Source organism: Chrysochloris asiatica, unplaced genomic scaffold (genome assembly GCF_000296735.1).
Source record: "Chrysochloris asiatica unplaced genomic scaffold, ChrAsi1.0 scaffold00039, whole genome shotgun sequence".
Classification (NCBI taxonomy): Eukaryota; Metazoa; Chordata; class Mammalia; order Afrosoricida; family Chrysochloridae; genus Chrysochloris; species Chrysochloris asiatica.
Window position 1 is genome coordinate 2,941,765 of NW_006408557.1, and position 6,000 is coordinate 2,947,764.

Below are 6,000 nucleotides of genomic sequence, written 5' to 3' on the forward strand. Positions count from 1 at the left end.
CTCTGAATCAATAAATTCTTACTGGAGAAAATTGTGTCCAGATATTATATATGATTTCAAAGGGTTTACAACAGAGCCAATCAAGAGATTGTGAATATGGCAAAGAAAAAAAAAAAAAAAAAACAGGGGGGAGGATGAAGGATTTTAAGATATGGATCTTGGAGAAATTCAAGAGCTAATGAACACCACACTAGAGGAATCAAAAACAGGATTTGATGGAGGTGAGTACTTCTGAGTACCCATGCCAGATGATGAGGAAGAAAACTGTCTGGTTGGACAGAGACAGGTGGAACCCCCAAGACTATATCCCTTAGTCACTGTTCAGTCCTGTAACTGCACTTATTTCATGGTTCTACTTTCAGCCAAATAACAGCCAAGTCTGTAACAGGAACAATAACACCAAGAAGGATACCTATTCCTAAGAACAATCAACCATTTGAGCTTTAAAAAAATAAAGAGCAACATCAGCCCAGAGACGAAGTTCAGAATACAGAAAGGGTAGGGAAGAAGGACAAATGAAAATGTGAAACACAGGGAGGATGTGACATTAGTGCTGCTAACATTGTGGGGCTTGCATGAAACAAAATGTGTGTTGCTAAATGGAAAACTAATATGTTCTTTAAACCTTTACCCAAATCCCAATAAATAGTTTTAAAACAATAAAAGAAGAAGAGCCAGAAAACAAATTGACGTTAGTTTAGCAGAAAGATTCTAATTATTCAAGACTGCTTTTGACTTCTTTTACTACATCCACCCTTCGATGATACAATCAGTGAAACTAAAGCAAATTGTTGAAGATAGATTGGTACTATATAGAAACATTTTCAGAGAAATGAAATAGCAAAATAAGTCTGACAGAAATTGCAATTTATTTCCAGACAGTTGTACTAAATTGCCTGCCTTTCCTACCTCCCCTTCAATCTTCTCTACCTCTTCTGTCTCTGCCACCACTAAGACAGCAAGATCAACTCCACCTCTACCTCCTATTCCTCAAACTACATAAAGACAATATATCTTGTAAATTTGTTGCTGTTGTTGCTAAGTGCCGTTGGGTTGCTTCTGACTGATGGCAACCCTGCATAGAGTTTCCAAGAAGCGACTGGTGAGCTTGAACCACCAACCTTGCAGTGCAAACTGAACTTGCAGTCCAGTGCAAGTATCAATAAATGCAATAAAACAGTCCAAATGCATTTTCTCTTCCTCATGATTTTCTTAAAAGCATTTTACTTTCTCTGATTTAATTTATTGTAAAAATACAATATGTAATATACATACCATACGAAATAAGTAAGTCAAAAAGTAGTCCTACTAGGGTTACAGTTCTTACATGCACAGATTTATTCCAAGCAAAACTTGTTGAAACATGTTGTTGTGATTCATGGATGCCTGTAGATGGGTTCTCTCAGTAATAATTTTGAATTAATCTCTTTTTTGTCTTAACTTTTTTGTGTGAATTGAGTGAAGGTTAACAGACAAGATCACCAGCTTTACAACAAATTCAACCAATCCAATGCCTCATTTCATCACAATGACTACCATCTCTTCCCTGAAATAAATACCTTCAGTACTTTCCCCTCTTAATGTATTCTAGATAGCATTACTCAAATATTGTTGTTAATTAACATTAAGTAATTAATAGCATTAATTACTATAGCAACATTTATATAAAATGAAAAAAATCCAATCCCATCTTCACAATCAGAGCTATGTTAAGTTCATTGTTTTGGACATTGTGTCATCTGTTTCATTGAGAGTTTCCCTTGCGTCTGCCAGCCCTCATTTTATCAAACATGATGTCCTTTTCTATCGATTGGTCTTTCCTGATAACATGTCCAAAGTATGTGAGATGGACTTTAAAACATTCTAGCTGTATTTCCTCCAAGAATTATTTGTCCACTCTTCTAGCATTCCACAAAATAGTCATTGTTCTTCCCCAATACCACAATGTAAATGCATCTTCAGTCTTCTTTGTTTATTGTGAAGTTTTGCATGCATATAAGCTTACAGAGACAACCTTGATTTGAGTCAGGCATACCTCCGTCATCAAAGTGATATCTTTGCTTTTGAAAACTTTAAAGAGGTCTTTGTAGCAGATTTGCCAAATGCTATCTGCCATTTGATTAGTTGATTGCTGCTTCTGTGGAAATTTCAAAAATAAACACCTTATTCTGGAGACAGTAGTCATTTAAGACCTAAATGAAATATTACTAGAATAAGCATCATAAATAATGCTCTTAAATGGCTCTTGTCTCCAGAATAAGACTCAAACCCTTTATTTGGCCATTTCAAGTGTTTTCACAATGTGATGCCAAACCACCATTGCTTGCTCTACTGTCTTAAGTTTTCTGCAGTTGTATCCCCTACTTAGAAATGGAGAGGGCAATGCATTTGCCCAGAGGAGTATGCAAAGCAAATGGGCAATATGTTGACACAGTATCTCCCATGCTCTATTCAGGAAAGAGCTACTTTACCCATTTCATTTTCCTGCCTGGTCCCTGGAAGCATTTTAGTTGACAACCACTCTCCAAATAACCCATAACAGATAGTTTCTGTGGGTCAGATTTGGGGGTGGTTTATCCTAGTTGCTGTAGCCCCTGGTTCTACATGAGGCTTCAATCAAGATTTTTACTTGATTACAATCATCTGAAGGCTCAACTAGGGCTAGAGGATCTGTCAGCTGTGATTGCTCACTCAGAGAACTGGTAGATCAATGCTAGCGGTTAGCAGCAGGCCTCAGCTACTCATCACATGGACAGCTCCTCCGTGTGCCATGGGGATGAGCTAACTATAGAGTAAGTGATTCAAGGAAACAAAACATAAGCCACACTGTCATCTAAGAGTTAGCTTCATTCAGAAGTCACATTCTATTGCTTATGCATTAGTCTGTTACACATATGAGTGGTAATCACAGTGGAAAGAACTTAACAGGAGCAGGAGTGTCAGGGTGTAAGAATCAGCAGCAGCATTTCTGGCTACCACATTCTCCTATCAGTCTCCTAGTGTGGGAAGACCTTTGATTTTGTTATTGTTTCCCTATCTGAAATCTCATTTTTGTATTCTCTGAATCTAAACATTTCCGACCACTCAGCTATCATTTTGTCCTACTGTGGTGTCTTGCATGTTGCTGTGATGCTGAAAGCTATGCCATCAGCATTTTGAATACTAGGAGAGTCATCCTGGTGGACAGGTTTCAGCTTAGCTTCCAGATGAAGGCTGACTGGGAAGGAGAGGCAAATTATTTCTGAATGTTTAGTCACTGAAACCCGTATGAATAGCAATGGAACGCTGCCATATATCATCAGAATATTGAGTACTGAAACATGATGAAGAGCACCAGAATACTGTCAGATACATGCCAGAAAATGAGCACCTCAGGTTGGAAGGCACTCAAAATATGACTGGGGAAGGGCTATGTCCTCAAAGTAAAGTTGACAGTGATGACATGAATGGAATAAAGCTTTTGTGACCTTCTTTCGTAATGGGGCACAATTGAAAGTGAGGAGAAACAGCTATAAACATCCATTAATAATTGGAGCATGGAATGTACAAAGTATGGATCTCAGAAAAGTGGAAGCTGTCAAAAATTAAACGGAACATGTGAAAATGGATATCCTAGGAATTAGTGAACAGAAATAGACTGGTATTGGTCATTTTGAATCTGACAATCCTATGGTTTACTATGCCAGGAATGACAAATTGAGAAGGAATGGTGTCGCATTCATCATCAAAAACAAGCTCTATCTTGAAATACAACACTCTGTGGTAGAATAATATCCATAAGCTTAAAAAGAAGACCAGTTAATACCAGTATCATTCAAATTTACACACCAACCAATAAAACCAGTGATGATGAAACTGAAGAATTCAAGCAACACTAAAGACTCTAATAACCAAACACCAAAAGAATTGTGGGATGACATCAAGAATATCATACAGGAAGAAAGCAAAAGATCATTAAGAAGATAAGAAAGAAGGAAAAGGTCAAAATAGATGTCAGAATAGACTCTGAAACTTTCCCTGTAGCACAGAGATGATAAAGCAAATGGAAAACATGAGGAGGTTAAAGACATGAGGAGGTAGAAGAACTGAACAGAAAATTTCAAAAAGCAAAAGAGAAAAACACGCTCAGCACTTTTCAAGCTGAAAAAACTAAAGAAAAAATTCAATCCACAACTTACAATATTCCAGAATTTTATGGACAAAATAATGAATGATATAGAACACATCAAAGCAAGATTGAAGGAAGACACAGTCAGTGTACGAAAAAGAAATGGTTGATGTTCAACCATTTCAAGAGAGAGCATATGATCAAGGGCCAATGGTACTGAAGGAAGAAGTCCAAAGTGCACTGAAGGCAATGGTGAAGAGCAAGTCTCCTGGAATTGATGGAATACACATTGAAATCTTTCAACAAAATGATGTAGCACTGGAGGCCCTCACACATCTAGGCCAAGAAATTTAGAAAACAGCTACCTGGTCAACCAATAGGAAGTTATTATATGTGTGCCAAGTCCAAATACAGGTGACCCAACAGAATGTTGAAGTCATCGAACATTATCAGTGATATTATATGGATATACAATTTTGCTTAAAGATAATTTAAAAATCATTGCAACAGTACTTTGATACAGAAACTGCCAAAAGTTCAAGTCAGGTTCAGATGAGAATGTGGGACAAGGGATATCATTGCTGATATAAGATAGATCTTGGCTAAAAGCAGAGAAAAATGGAGGGCTAGCAAAAAAGAAGACCTCAACAAGATGGAGTGGACTGTGGTAGTAACAGTGGACTCAAGCATAACAATCATTGTGAGGATGGCTCCGTTTTTCTATTGTGCCTGGTGTTGCTGTGAGTCAGAACTGACTTGATGGCACCTAACAACAGCAATTATTTGTTAATGCTTGCCATTGTCCTGTGTCCCCCAAGTCACCTGTCTGAATTCTTTAGACTGAAGAAATTGCATCCTTCTTTGTTCTCCTCTGGCCTCATTATTTGTATTGTACAGTTGAACTATTATTCATATACAGGTAATAACCCCTATTCACAAACCAAACAGTCCATAGAGTGCAGCTTTTCCCAAATGAAAAAAAAAAAAAGTCCTTCACACTACTGAATCTTATATGAGGCATTAAAAAACAAAAACACAACACAAAGTCTCAATTAGAGAATTGAGTATTTTCTATTATATAATGTATTATGAGCAATATTAACATATTCAATGTATTTAAAAGACAAATCAGTCTTTACTGAAAAAATACTTCCTAAACCTAAATATGTATTTGAATCTTGTGCAGAACTAGTTAAATGCAGATTCAAATTTATAAATCTATGATGGGGTCTGAGTTTCTATCTTGCTAAAAACCTCCAAGGTGATGATGAGGCTTCTGGTCCATGGAAGATACTTCGATTAACCAGCTATTAGAAATAGGACATATAATATTATAAAAATTGTAAGTCAATTAAAAAAGAGATGCAGTGAAGAAAACTTTAGAATATTTGAAGTAATGAGTCACCCAAGTATTTGCTTATTATTCTGTAGTGCTTATATGTGTCCATATATGTCTTACCTCTGATGGCTTGAGTATATATTCTTTTGGTTGAGGGCAACTTTCCTATCACTCTCAGAGTTGAAGCATTGCCCGTTGTTCCTGTATAAATGTTCAATAAGTGCATACATTTTGGTTGCTCCTGTTAATTCTCATCCTATCCTTTATTCATTACCACTATTACTTCCTAAAATTTTCTTTTTTCTAAAACATTTTGGTTTTCAGTGTATGAAACTCAAAACTCAAATAAATATGAGTTTGTTTTGTTTATTATAAGTCATTGTTGTTGTTGTTGTTAGGTGCTGTTGAATTGGTTCTCACTCAAAGCTACCCTATGCACCAGAGAACGAAACACTGCCCAGTCCTGTGCCATCTCACAAGCATTATTCCACTTGAGCCCATTGCTGCTGCCACTGTACCAATTCATTTTGTTTCTTCTTTTTTGCTGACTCTC